The sequence below is a fragment of the Protopterus annectens genome, chromosome 3.part1, assembly GCF_019279795.1.
Source record: "Protopterus annectens isolate FY-2018-M chromosome 3.part1, PAN1.0, whole genome shotgun sequence".
In the NCBI taxonomy this organism is placed as follows: Eukaryota; Metazoa; Chordata; order Ceratodontiformes; family Protopteridae; genus Protopterus; species Protopterus annectens.
Window position 1 is genome coordinate 1,812,402,354 of NC_056732.1, and position 15,209 is coordinate 1,812,417,562.

General features: G+C 40.7%; 1 protein-coding gene across 1 annotated transcript in view; it reads right to left on the reverse strand.

Annotated features, from left to right (window-relative positions):
• The window catches only part of LOC122798691 (zinc finger protein 501-like), a 236,247-nt gene that overhangs the window by 80,281 nt on the left and 140,757 nt on the right, over positions 1-15,209 (reverse strand). The window lies entirely within an intron of this gene.

The following is a 15,209-nucleotide window of genomic DNA, read 5'->3' on the forward strand; positions in this document are numbered from 1 at the left end:
GTGCATCTTCCTGCTTTCTTGGTCTTCTCTCTGCATCTGCCTGCATTCTTGGTCCTCTCTCAGCACTCAGTGCATCTTCCTGCATTCTTGGTCCTCTCTCAGCACTCAGTGTATCTGCCTACATTCTTGGTCCTGTCTCAGCACTCATTGCATCTTCCTGCATTCTTGGTCTTCTCTCAGCACTCAGTGCATCTGCCTGCATTCTTGGTCTTCTCTCAGCATCTGCCTGCATTTTTGGTCCTCTCTCAGTGCTCAGTGCATCTGCCTGCATTTTTGGTCCTCTCTCAGTGCTTAGTGCTCAGTGCATCTGCCTGCATTCTTGGTCCTCTCTCAGTGCTCAGTGTATCTGCCTGCATTCCTGGTCCTCTCTCAGTGCTCAGTGCATCTGTCTGCATTCTTGGTCCTCTCTCACTGCATCTGCCTTCATTCTTGGTCCTCTCTCAGCACTCACTGCATCTTCTGCATTCTTGGTCTTCTCTTAGCACTCAGTGCATCTGCCTGCATTCTTGGTCTTCTCTCTGCATCTGCCTGTATTTTTGGTCCTCTCTCAGTGCTCAGTGCATCTGCCTGCATTCTTGGTCCTCTCTCAGTGCTCAGTGCATCTGCCTGCATGCTTGGTCCTCTCTCAGTGCACAGGGCATCTGCTTGCATTCTTGGTCCTCTCTCAGTGCTCAGTGCATCTGCCTGCATTCTTGGTCCTCTCTCAGTGCTCAGTGCATCTGCCTGCATTCTTGGTCCTCTCTTAGCACTCAGTGCATCTGCCTGCATTCTTGGTCTTCTGTCTGCATCTGCCTGCATTTCTGGTCCTCTCTCAGTGCTCAGTGCATCTGCCTGCATTCTTGGTCCTCTCTCAGCACTCAGAGCGTCTGCCTGAATTCTTGGTCCTCTCTCAGCGCTCACTGCATCTGCCTGCATTCTTGGTCCTCTCTCAGCACTCTGTGCATCTGCCTGCATTCTTGGTCTTCTCTCAGTGCTCACTGCATCTGCCTGCATTCTTGGTCCCCACTCAGCACTCAGTGCATCTGCCTGCACTCTTGGTCCTCTCTCAGCGCTCAGTGCATCTGCCTGCATTCTTGGTCCTCTCTCAGTGCTGAGTGCATCTGCCTGCATTCTTGGTCCTCTCTCAGCAGTCATACCAAATCCATCAAAATATTCTCTACAATCTCACTACTGTGTATCCCCACAGCAGCCTTCTTCCCCCAGCACAGATGAAAACACTCAAGTACAATACCAGTCTCCTCCACAAACTTCAGAAATGGCGTTTTTTATAATGTTGCTATTTGTGAGAGTGGCAAGACATTTAATGCGTTGCAAACCTCTAACCATGCAGCATCGCACTTCACCTGTTCTCCCCCAATGTCCACTTCCTTGTCTGGCAATGACCATGCCACATCAAGTTCCCACCTCTACCTTCCCAGACTCTGACCATCTCTATTAATTCAATCTTCACCACTGTCAAAACATTCTCTAAAAAGTGAAAACACCCTATATCATTTTGAAATAGCTTTTTTAGACACTAATGCAAACTGTAGTTGTTGAAAGACTCTTACTGTGAGTTCATTTGTTTTATCATAACAGCTTTTATATTTTAAAAATGCAGCATATTATATTTATCATCAATAAATAGCCTTTAGTTAATGCCATATCCAACCTTAATTCACTTGCAGTTTTGACATTTTTAGAAAAGAAATCTCAAAACAGTTTTATTTTCAAGTAACAGAAACTATGATAAATCAGTAAGTCATACCTAATACTACATTTGGACTTTTGACAATAGTTTAAAATACACTATAAATGTTATCTAAGTTGGCTTGTTTCATTAATTTTTAAAAATACTGGATCATATTGCTTGAAACAGCATACCCTCCTTCATACAACATGCATTATTAATGTATTTTTTGCAAACAGAAATCCTAATAATTTAAATTCCTCTCAGTCATTCAAGTGGTGGTGTACTCCAAGTATTGTGCAATTTTAATTCCTATACACATTCTACATTTTAATTCCTGTTCTACCTAGCTGAACTCTAATGTTTATTTTCTGTGACAAATTTGCTTCTAACATTTACTTAATTTTAACTTCTATTTACTCTGCGTGCTTTCAATTAAAGTTAACTGCATTACTGTACCAGGGTTGTGACTGAAAATTCTCAGTTGACTGGCTGGCCTACCCAGTCATCAAACTGCAGAATAAATATTTACAAATTGTGTATTTCTAGTATTTTAGGATTGCCAGTTTTTTTTTAAAAAAGGACTGATTCATATAAAACCTATTATTATTTCAATGTGGTTAGTTTGACATAACTCCACAGCATGGCATAACATTTTACAAGTAACACATTTATTCCTTTTAAGAATCTCTACTATCCTCAACTTATGATACAGCACAATGCCTATTTTACATCAATCAAAAATCTACATATTTTCTAACTTTATCAGTTTTAATGCTTTCAGAAAATCAACAATATAAATGAAGGGGTTGGGCATTCATTTTGTTACTACTAAAATAATTTTTTGCAATATTACATATTCCTTTAAGTAATTTTAAAACAAATATCTGCAATAATTTTTCATATTAACAGTATTTTATACCATCAGTGAAGGCTCCAGTTTCCTTTTCTTGCTGAGATACAATAAGGGCAGAGTAACTTGCTGGTGGGGCATATAGGATAAGAAAAAGAAACACCAAAACACCATACCAATAAATTATAGCAGACATGATACATAGTGACAACTCACCCATAATCCACTGATAAAAATGAAAGACCATTTTCCTACGAAAACAGTGACTCCCATAATCTTAGAAATCCTAGCAATGTTCACAACACAGAAAAACTACTAATTTGTCATGCTCAAGAAATACTGTCTGGATGAAGTGTTGCTATGCTACAGTGTAATGTGTCAGTAGCTACCACTACAACAGAGGGGAGATGTCATGCACAAAGACATCTGTGCCTCAGAAGAAACAGAAAAACTATCATTAACCCAAATTATAGAAAAAGAAAGTTATACTTATTTTGCTCTGTGCTTCACTGCAGGGAAAATATTTTTAAAGAAATACAATACTTGTTGCCGACATTCAAGTTAAAACACACATCTTCCCACTGCAGACACTGGTGAATGGCAAAGTAGCTTAAATGTCTATGAAAAGTTTGTGAAGTTGAACCAAGAGTGGTCAGTTAACAGTTTTTAAATACAATAACAGTTTTGACACCTCAGGAAGAATGTGGGAGAGGGTCTTTCAACACTTGGACTAAAAAAGTTGAAACCTTAAAACATGTAGCTTAACTAGTTTACTTTGTTGAGAATTCACAAATGCTGTTAGAGGTAACAGCTGCTTTGAGAACACAAATCAGAGAATTTTAAGGAAAAAACTGAAAATGAAAATATGCTCTGGAAGGGCTTGAAGTGGACTCAAAAAAAAAAAAAAAAAAAAAAACTTGAAGGTCACTTTACAGTGGCAGGTCCATTCAGATATAATAACCATAACCACTTAATGATTCGGATACATTAATATAGTCAAATGTACAAAGATAATATAGCAATAACCCATGCCTGGGTGTGGGTAATGCGAGATTTACCCACGGTTGGCGTGGTTTGGTCCCGAGGGCGAAGCTCGAGGGATCAAACAAAGACAACCGTGGGTAAATCCTGCATTACCCACACCTAGAAGTGGGTTATTGCTATTATACTATGACATTATTTAAGAAAAGAAACAATTACTTTTCTTAAATAATGGCATTGTAAAATGCCTCTTTGCTGCCCTTCCGCAGCTGCCTGGCATCCGCGGCAGTTCTGATGTACTGCGCATGCCTACGCAGTACATCAGAGCTGTGGCCAAAAGCAACGGAGAAAGCAAGATCTCCGTTGCTTTTTTACTGTTTTGCTATGTTAAATGGGTTTAACATAGCGAGACAGCTTTAAAATAAGCAACGGAGATGTCCGTTGCTTATTTTAAAGCTGTCTCGCTATGTTAAACCCATTTAACATAGTGAGACAGGTTTAAAAAAAAGCAACGGAGAAAGCAAGATCTCCGTTGCATTTTACACACTGTATCGCTATGTTAAAGGAGTTTAACATAGCGAGACAGCTTTAAAAAAAGCAACGGACATCTCCGTTGCTTTTTTTAAACCTGTCTTGCTATGTTAAACTCTTTTAACATAGCGAGACAGTGTTTGAAAAAAGACTTATACTAATGGAAAAAGTCCGGGCAACCGGACCTTTTTCCATTAGTATAAGTCGATTTACAACGTGCACACTGGCCAATCAGCGTGCACGTTTTGGAATATTAATGGGGGTCATGGTATAATTTAAAATAACTTATATCCTGTGGCAGCCATAATTTATTTATTTATACTTTTTGTTGATCTGGTTAGTCCCAGTAGGCCAATGGCCTCTTTTCTGGGGAGACTTGAGATGGTATTCTTACTGATTAGGGGAAATTTGATAAAAGTGCCATGGGATCATTTATATTTACCCGAGTGTCCACCAGCTCAGATAGAGGGGGACTTGGTTTAATGTCTCATCTGAAGGATGGCACACCAATGGGTGCAGCACCCTCCCCATGCTGCAATGCAGTGTCAGTATTAGAAAAGTAATCCAAGTACCTGGTGTAGGAATAAAACCCACAGCCTTCTGCAACAAAGGGAGGTGTACTACCTCTTGAGCTACTGAGACTGCAAATAAACACATTAATTTTCCAGCACCTTCCAAGAAAACAGCACTGATAAAGACAAAAACTGTACCAAACAAATGCAGCAACATCAGCCACCTAGTACTCTATTTTTGGTCTGCTGAAATAACACCAAAATAAATAATTTTGATCTGAATGATTTGGCATAGCACATAATCAGCATTGACCCCCCATTTTTTCTATGTGGTATTGGGATGTATCAACTGTCACCATCTTTCTCAATCCAGTGCCACTCTCCTGCTATTATCCTTAATTACTGCAAATGTATACATTCCTTTGGGATCATTAATGGGTACCATGACCCTAGGCATTACAGTACATTTTCTCCAGTGTATAGCAGTTCCTCTCCTCATTTTGTTAAAAGAAGCAGATGATAACTTTTAATAGCTTAAATTATTTAGATATTGCATATCTTTATCACACGAGTCTCTTACAAGATTATGATGTCTCCTTTAATTTTAAATAATTCATTAATGATTTAATTTTATTGCCACTGTTTATTCCATTTACATTAACATACAACAGATTGAAACTATCCATACTGTGTATTTGAGAAACATTTTTTTTTGCCAACAGGTAATATGATACATCTATCCACCATATTAATGTTGTTATATATAAAACTCTAATGTATACCCCCAACACTATCTTAACTTTCCGTATTTTTTTTAATTTTTCCTTTCTACAAATTAAACAACTTAAACTCCTCAGTAACAAGAAAGAGAAACACATCTGCAACTGTAACTACATATACTACTAATAAAACACAACCTACCATGGATACCAAAGCTCCTAGTTTGCCTATCAAATAGACAAACCACTAAACTATTATTCTGCCAACCAAACCCAAAATTTCATCAAGAACTAGCCAAAAGCTACTGTGACTTACAAAATATTAATATGATATTGTATATGCGCTAAAATGTTAAAAAGACTACTAACTTAATTGTATATTTTGCAATGCAAAACTATTTTTTCTAATTATAACTTAAAAGTTTAATAATCCACTTCAATTAATCTCCAATCAAAGGCATCTAACAAATATTTATAATGTATATCTATTTAAGTAATAGTAGTATAATTATCTATTAAACATTTCTAAATTATTTATTTAACATTGTTAACACTAACCCCTGGATATACTAACCTTCCGGGTTGGAGTAGTTTAGTCCTGCAAGGAAGCGCCTGCTTAGGAGCAGGACGGCAGCGCGCTATGCATAGTAATGAAGGTGCACTGGCCGAGCCCCCAGGCTTACATGGAGCATGTACGAGTGCAGGGGGCGTGTCTGAGAGCAGAGCTCTCAGAATATACACACCCCTGCAATGAAGGACTGCAGAAAGGTAGTAAACAATGAGCGAGACCGCACATAGATGTACGCATATGACCAGCAACATCCCCCCACATGTATAAGAGCAATAGTGAATAAAAAAAATAAAAAAAGATATGTATTGTTAATGAAAGATGAGGTTTAACCATAGGTGCGTGGGTTTGCCCATCACTTAGCTACAGTTAATGTAGCTTAAATAGCAAAAGGAGGATGAAAAGCAAGACATGTGCAAATGAAGCAGTACAGCAATACTGTAGTGGGCAGAGCGTTCACCTCATGAGCAGTCAATCCCGGTTCGAGTCCCATTGCAGTACATTCTATTTCCATGTCAAATCACTGTTATGATCAATATATTTAGTTGTATAACCTAATAAATAACATATATTTGTGAACTGGAGTAGTAGGCTGTGTAATGAATGATAACCCCATACACTTGCCAAATCCACCACCTCCCCAAAAAACAGTAGACTATTACTGTGTAAAATATAGCAGTAGTAAGGATAAATGGGCACTAGTAAGCAGGTGCAAGTCTGTTTGCACGATTGTAAGCAGTGCTTACACAGAGTAAGCAATAGTGAGGCTAGCCATGTGTAAGCAGATGCCACCGGAAGTTAGCAGTGTTTACCGTCGCGCAAATTCACTGACAACTGTGTAAAAGTGCTTCAATCACTCCGTATCCAATGGGCCTTATTCTGGTGAGCAACAAATTAAACAGCCTCTGCAAGGCTCGAACCTAGGAGCCTGCACAACATAGCCAATGTGATTTACCACTAAGCCACCACAGATATAAATAACCCTGATGTTTCCACAAACATAGCATCCAGTAATACCATTCAACATTAAAGGGCGTGTAGCTATACATGTAGATGTATGTGTGTGTGTGTGTGTGTGTGTGTGTGTGTGTGTGTGTGTGTGTGTGTGTGTAGATATATATATATATATATATATATATATATATATATATATATATATATATATATATATATATATATTATTTATTTATTGACATTTGTTAACCGGGTTAGTCCAACTGGGATTTTGTCCCATTTTCAGTGGAGACCCGAGGAGAAAAGCTCCAGAAAGTACAATATATAATTACAGTAAGCAAACAAGTACTACAAACAATAATAGCAAACAATAGTAAGAAATAAACAACTACATGTGAAGATTATAACTGAAAGAAAAAATAAATTGAAATGTATGTGTGTGTGTGTGTGTGTGTGTGTGTGTGTGTGTGTGTGTGTGTGTATATATATATATATATATATATATATATATATATATATATATATACACACAGATATATATCTATAGATATGACACAGCACATAATAATGACATATATGACCACAGGCACTGCCAATGGGGGTGAGGGGGCTCAAGCAATATACGTGTCACACGTACCGATATTGCCCCGCAGCCAAACAGGTGAAAATACAAACAAACACACAAAAAAGTAAACAAACCAAAGCTTCCCAAACTACAGGCAGGATACAACCAGTGGGAGAATCATTGTTGACCTGCTAAGTCTAATCTAGAAACAAAGACAGGAATGTCCCTTGCAGGACAACCCAAAAATTCATGGGTATTTGGGTTCCTTCCATTACACAGATGCGCATGGCAGGGCATGTATGTTCTCGGACTACAAGGTTGGGAAAGCCCGATGATCCATGGGTTGAGACAACATACATGATGGGTTCTGAGAAGTGGAGAGTGGGCAGTGTGTAGTGGTGTGGTCAGACCAGACTTGCACCCAGAGAAAGGATGACAGCTGCGGAGGAGGAGCTGGGGGGAATGATGATGGGTATGAAATTATGGGTTGAGGCGTGCCGGTGTTGGATGGAGCAGTTCTAGTCGGACCACCTCATGGATGTAAGTAATAGTGTGTATTGGGCAGAGCATTCACCTAATGAGCAGGCATTCCCGGTTCGAGTCCCACTGCAGCACAGTCTATTTTACATGGCAATGCACGTTATAACCAATAGTTTTTTTGCAAAACCCACTAAATAACATATATTTATGAACTGAAGTACTGCAAGAAATGCACATGTGAATTATCAGTGTCAGAATGAATAAGGCATTAGTAAGCAGGTTTAAGCACAAATAAGCAATACTAAGCACTAGTAAGCGGGCTTAAGCCCATTTACGCAGTGGTAAGCAATGTCTATACTGGTTAAGCAAATCTGAAGCTAACACTCTGTAAGCAGATGTAACAGCAGGTTAGCAGTGCTTACCTCCGCGCAAACCCACTAACAACTGCTTAAAAGTGCGTTAACCACTCTTTATCCAATGGCCCTTGTTCTGCCCAACAACAAAATAAACACCCTCTGCTAGGCTCGAACACAGAACCCCACGTACCATAGCGATTTACCACTAAGCCATATCAGATATACATAACCCTGATGTATTCAAAACATATCAACCAGCCCAGTCATTCAACAGTACAGAGAATGTATTCCAACATGTATATGTATGTGTGTGATTAAATATATTAATATCTAAACAAATACAACATATCAATAGATGTAGATATATATATATATATATATATATATATATATATATATATATATATATATATATGGCCACACATAAATAAAAATATGTCCACATGCACCATTAATGGGGTTGAGACACCCCAAACAATGTACATCATGTATGAATAGGCATACCCCCCCACCACAGCCAAACATATCCGCCCTGCAATACACTAACGTGTTACAGATCCCATAAGCAGGACTTGACATGACATGTGCACAACATGTAAACAGTACTACAACCCACCTGTATGATGTCAGGCTGGTATTGGTAACTTATCATGCAGTACAGTGTGGCTCCCATTGGAAATGTAAAATATGGAAGCTATCAACATCCCCAGGATACATATACACAGACACATATATGCAGATACATATATATATATATATATATATATATATATATGTATATATACATACATGTGGCTACACAGTCACACTTAGAGATTATGTACAGTAAGATACATATGTAGAAGGTGCACGCAATATGGAACAGCCCCTATGCCTATGGGCCACCCATACAATTACAATTGTCGCCTGCAACATATACCCACAGCAAGGCCATAGGAAAAACACCACACACAGGTTTGCAGAAATGAAAAACCTTTATTTGTGTACTATTACAATTCTATATGCCATGTCATGTAGCTGTGCAGACACTGACATCCATAGAAACAGAGTAATGCAACTGTGAAACAGTGATATTAATACAGTAGTCTGAAAAGGTTCACAACTGTCACTGTCCAGGCCAATGCCTTCATATTGTACAATAGTAAAGACAGAATGGGCCATAGGATACCAAAAGTACAGTTGTGTACACTTACCATAAATGTAGACGTTCAAGTGTATTCACTGTTGCAGTCATCACATTTGGGTTATCTGCTTGCAGTAGCCCTCAGTCAGTCTGATTATCAAAGTCTTGGGTCTTGCGTCGGTTGCTGTCTCATCTTCCATGACGTCAGGTCATCAGGGGTATAAAGCATGCAGCCGATGCCATTGCATCAGTCTTTCTTGCTCTAGATGTCAGGTGCCCCCTAATGGGAAGCAATTAAATATAAATATATATATATATATATATATATATATATATATATATATATATATATATATATATAAGGATATACCTCCAACAAAAAAGCAAATACACCAAAAAGCTTTTAAGCATAGTAAAAGAGGAATATAGGTATAGCCAAAAGAAGTCAGGGGGCTGGAGGGAGGATAACCAGGACTGGAACAGTGAATACACTCAAACATCTACATTTATGGTAAGTGTACACAACTGTACTATGTTCTTCATGTTTCACTGTTGCAGTCATCACATTTGAGTAGATTCCCAAAGCTAAGGATGGGAGGAGGAATTTAGATAGCATTAGGACCAGCTATGAGGCCCTGCAAGACTGCAGTGGCAAAACCAGCTCTGGATTTAGAAAAATTTGGCAAATGGTAATGCTTGGTGAAAGTATGTACAGAACTCCAGGTAACAGCTTCTAGGATGTCCTTGGTAGGGACACCTCTGAGAAAGGCTGTAGAGGTAGATGCAGCCCTGGTTGAATGGGGTCTAATCCCCTGTGGGATAGGTTTTCCATGGTGCTTACAGCAGAAATTAATGCAATGGCCTATCCATTTAGAAATGGTTTGCTTTGAAATAGCCTTCCTCTCTGCCCCTGCAGCAAATGCCACCAGCAGTTGTTCAGGTTTCATTTGAGTTTTAGTCCTGTCCAAGTAAAATCTAAGTTGTCTGTGCACATCTAAAGAGTGCAGTATGCGTTCCCCTTTGTTCTGTGGATTAGAAAAGAAGGCTGGCAAATGAATGGACTGATTAAGAGCCACACTGGATACCACCTTGTGCATGAAGGAGGGACTGGTCCTGAGGGGTACCCTGTCCACATGAAAGATGATGAAAGGCTCCACTGCCATAAGAGCCTGTAATTCAGATACCCTTCTTGCTGAAGTGATTGCTAAAAGGAAGGCTGTTTTCCAAGAAAGGAATTTTAACTCTGCACTTGCAGCTGGCTCAAAAGGAGGAAGGGTGAGTTTTTCCAATACAAAGTTAAGGTCCCGGGCTGGGGGTGTGGTTCTCCTGGGTGGTCTTAAGTTTTTGGCCCCTCTGAGGAACTGCTTGAGCAGTGGGTGAGAGAAGAGGGGTGGTTCTGTGTTGTAATGAGATGAAATGGCTGAGGTGTGAATTTTGAAGGGTGAAAATGAAAGGCCCTTGTGAAGCATCTCAGTTAAGTAGTTAAGAATCTGAGGTAAGTTGGGTGCTGCTGTGGCCATCCCTTGAGTTTGGTTCCAGGCACAGAATCTTTTCCATTTTTCAGCATAAGACTTTCTAGCACTAGGCCTCCTTGACTCCAAAATCACATCCAACACTTGTTTACTGACGGATGGTAATGAAGAAATTAGGTAATTAGCCAGGCTGGGGGTTCAGGGTTTGAAGCTGGGGGTGCAGAATCTGGATCTACTGCTGTGACAGCAGGGTAGGGGTCTGAGGCAGGTGCCATGGGGCTAGCTGTGACACACTGCGCAAGAGGGGGTACCAGTGTTGGTGTGGCCAGTCTGGAGCAATCAGTATCATCCTTGGTTTGTCCTGTTTGAGCATTAGTCGTACTTTGGAGAGGAGAGGCAGAGGAGGAAAGGCATAGACTGATAGATTTTTCCAGCTGAAGGACAGAGCCTCCACTTTCCAAGCTTGTTTGTGGGGAGTCCTTGTACAGAATTTGTCCAATTGGTAGTTCTGGGGGGAGACAAACAGGTCTTTATCTGGGCTCCCCATTTGTTGATCAGCATGTTGAAAGTCTTTGGTTCCAGTTTCCACTTGTATGGGTCCATGAGATTTCTGCTTAGTTCATCTGCCAGTGTATTTAGTTTTCCTGGCAGAAATTGAGCCTGTAGATGCACTTGGTAGCTCAAGGCTGTGCTCCACAGAGCAATGGCTAATCTGCAGAGGGGGTAAGAATGGGTACTCCCTGCTTGTTTATGTATCACATAACAGTGGTGTTGTCCGTCTTTACCATTAATTGCCCTGAAAGAATGTGGTCCCTGAAGGCTGTCAGAGCATTCTGTACAGCTAACATTTCTTTTTGATTGAAATGCAGGTGCATTTGACTTGGGTTCCATTTGCCCCGAATGCACTTCCCTGCCAGGTTAGCCCCCCCATGCATAGTCTGAAGCATCTGTTGTTAGGGTTTGGGTGGCAGGGAGTAGAGTAAATGATAGTCCCTTGCTTTGGTGGCAGGCCTCTGCCCACCAAAGGAATTCTAACCATAGGCAAGGTATGATATGAATCATTGCTTCTAGATCTTGTGAATGTTGACACCATAGGCTTTTTAGATACCATTGTAGTTTCCTCATATGCAGCTTTGCATATGAAATTAGTAGAATGCACGAGGCCATAAACCCCAATGCTTGCAGTATTTGCCTTGCAGATAGCAAGGTTTTTGTGGCCACTAGTTTGAAGTAAGTTGTCAAATAAATTTGTTTCTCTGGTGTGAGGAAAGCCATCTGGGAAGTTGTGTTCAAGCTTGCTCCCAGGAATATAATTTGTTGACAGGGTACCAGATGCAATTTATTTTCGTTTATGGTGTACCCCAGACAAGTTAATACCTTTTGTACAAATGCCAGATGATTTAGAAGTATGTCCTGGCTTTTTGCCTGAATTAGACAATTGTCCAGGTAGGGGTATATCTGAATATTTCTTTGCCTGCAAAATGCAATGACTGGAGCTAGGCACTTTGTGAATACCCTGGGCGCAGTAGATAAGCCAAAGGGCAGTGCAGAGGACTGACAGTGCATGTAGCCTGCTTTGAAGCATAGGTATCTTCTGCAAGATTCCCTGATTGGGATGTGCAGGTAGGCTTTCTTTAAATCCAGTGTTGCCAACCAAGCATCCTTGCCTAGCATAGTAAGTAACTGGTGAAGAGTCAGCATCTTGAATTTTGGGATCACCAAAAAGGTGTTTAAGGTAGAAAGGTCCAGGATAGGATGCCATGAGTTATCATTTCTGGGTACCAGGAAAAGTCTTAAGTAGAAACCTTGTCCCTTTTCCTCTTCTGGTACAGTTTGAATAGCCTTTATGCTTAAGAGAGAGAGTACTTGCTTTTGAGCCTCTGTCCACTGTTTGATGGTGGATCTGGCCAACCGTTTGGGGTTGGTAACGTGTGGAAATGGAATCTGCATCCTTGGGACACTATATTTAAAACCCATTTGTCCTGGGTAATGAGTTCCCAGTTTTTTGCCTGCAGAGCAATCTTTCTGCCTAAAGGAGCAGTCAGTTGAGAAGTGCTTGGAAGTTTTAAAATTAAGTCATTGAGACAGTTTACCATGGAAGAAGTCTTACTACTCCCTGATTTGGAAGTGGGAACCCCCCACTACTTAGTCCTGTGCGTACCCTGGGACTGAAGCCCGGGTGTTCTGCTGGTTCTTGGTTTGGGCTGAGAAAGCCTGGAAGAGGCAGGAAAGGACCAATTCTTAGAGGGGCAATGCCTACTAAATCTTGGAGATTGTACTTGTAGGAAATCTTTAACAGTTTGCATAGATTTAGCTTTTTCCTCCATCTTTTTAAGAACTTCTTCTGCTCTGTTGCCATACAGGCAGTCCTGATTTAAGGGAGCATCCAGCAATTTAGCTTTAACATGATCTGGCAAGAGTTGCTCCTTAAGCCAAGCATGCCTTTTAAGTACAGACCCAGTGACAGCAGCCCTGCAAGATGCCTCTAGAGAATCAAAACCACATTGCAAAGTATGTTTTCCAACCTGTTCAGCAGAATGCATTAAACCCTGTAAATCCTTGTTTTCAGCACAGTCAGGAATCAACATCATTTTCTGTTTAAGCAATCCATTAATATGCTGCTGATACTTTAACATATGAAACTGGCAATTTAAGCCCCTAATGGCCAAAGTTGCAAAAGTGTATACCTTCTTACCCCATCTATCCAGCACCCTGGAGTCTCTATCAGAGGGGGTAGAATTTTTGGCAGTAGTAGCCTTAATGTCCTTGGGTCCCTGTGAAATGGTCTCTGGATTCACAGTAGGATTTTTAAAAAGGAACTTGTGAGTGTCAGGAACCCTATAATATCTATCAGGTTTTCTAGGAGCAGGAGGTAAAGAGTCAGGGGCCAAGCTAGATTCCAAAAAGGCATAATCAACAATGTCTAGTACAGGAGGGATAGCTAAAGGCCTGTGCTGGGGCAGGAGCAAGAAATCCCTAAGCCCTTTTTAGAATCAGAGTAATCCTTGCTTTCCCAATGAAAATGCTCCCTAAGAGTATGCAAGGTTTCACCAAAAGAGAAATCCTCTGGGGGGGGGGGGGGGCAGAGGGAATAGAGTCCTCTGCATCAGAATCCTCATAAGTAGATAAGGGTAAATCCTGGTCATTAGAGGAAACAGAAATTTCAGAATCCTGGTCAGAACTATCATAAGCAAATTCAGTCCTAGGTCTCTTAGAGGTGGAAGGTTGGCTTCCCCTGATTAAAGTAATAAGGTCTTCAGCCATTCTTATAATTTGTTTTTTAGGCATAGAGGCCTGACCATGCAGTCTGGGCATTGTTTTTTTAGGCATGGTTTGAGTTTTAGGCCTTGAAGAAAAAGATGGCGGTGGTTTAATATGCAACTCAGTAGGCCTGAATACACCCTCAGAAGCCGGTACCTGCACAGCGGCTCCGGACCCTTCCAAGGTAGAGACATCCACAGGTTCCACAGTTGAAGCATCTCGCAGCATACCGGACTCCGAATGGGTCTCAGTAGCGGCCTGTGAATCTGAAGTGATGGGTATCAGGGGTTGTGAAAGTGCCTCACTGAGTACCAGAGAACTGGTGACTGGCTTAGGAGAAGTGTCATCGGCAGCTTTGAACCTAGGCAGCCTGTCTGTGTCTTTATCTTTGCGCTTTTTCAGAATGCCGGTACTCGGACGGCTTACAGAAGACATATCTGGATAATTGAAATGAGAACCAAAATATTTAAAAGCGTAAATATACCAATGACGGATAGTTCGTTGGTTAAATAAGGCACAAAACCGACAGCGAGGTACGTCGTGGTCAGGGCCTAGGCAAGGAATACAGTACAAATAGGTTCATAGGTTCATGGGGTTAATGCAGGCCTGAATGAAAATCTTTATGAGGTATTTGCTTTCCACAAGAAATGCAATTATTAACTTTTACTGACATCGGTAAGGAGCAAGAAAAAGTTTCCCCAATGGGGTACTTAGCTTTAGTTGAAGACTTCGGTTCTGAAACTCGAAAAAGAAAATTTCAGGAGTCGGCCGACCTGCACTTGCGAACTGCTTCTGCTTCAGGCACTGCACGGCAAGAAAGACTGATGTAATGGTGTCAGCTGCATGCTTTATACCCCTGCCGACCTGACATCATGGAAGATGAGACAGCAACCGATGCAGGACCCAAGACTTTGATAATCAGGCCGAATGAGAGCTACTGCAAGCAGATAACCCAAATGTGATGACTGCAACAGTGAAACAGGAAGAACATCAATCAACAGTATGTAATACAGGTGTATAGTTCAGCAGCCTCCATCTACACTCTGTACAAAATCACTAGGTGTTGAAGACTTCAGTTGACCAAATGGGATGTAACTGTTATATAACAAGGCATAACTGACACCATCACAAGCACACTGACAAACAGAACAGTCTTGTATGGCAG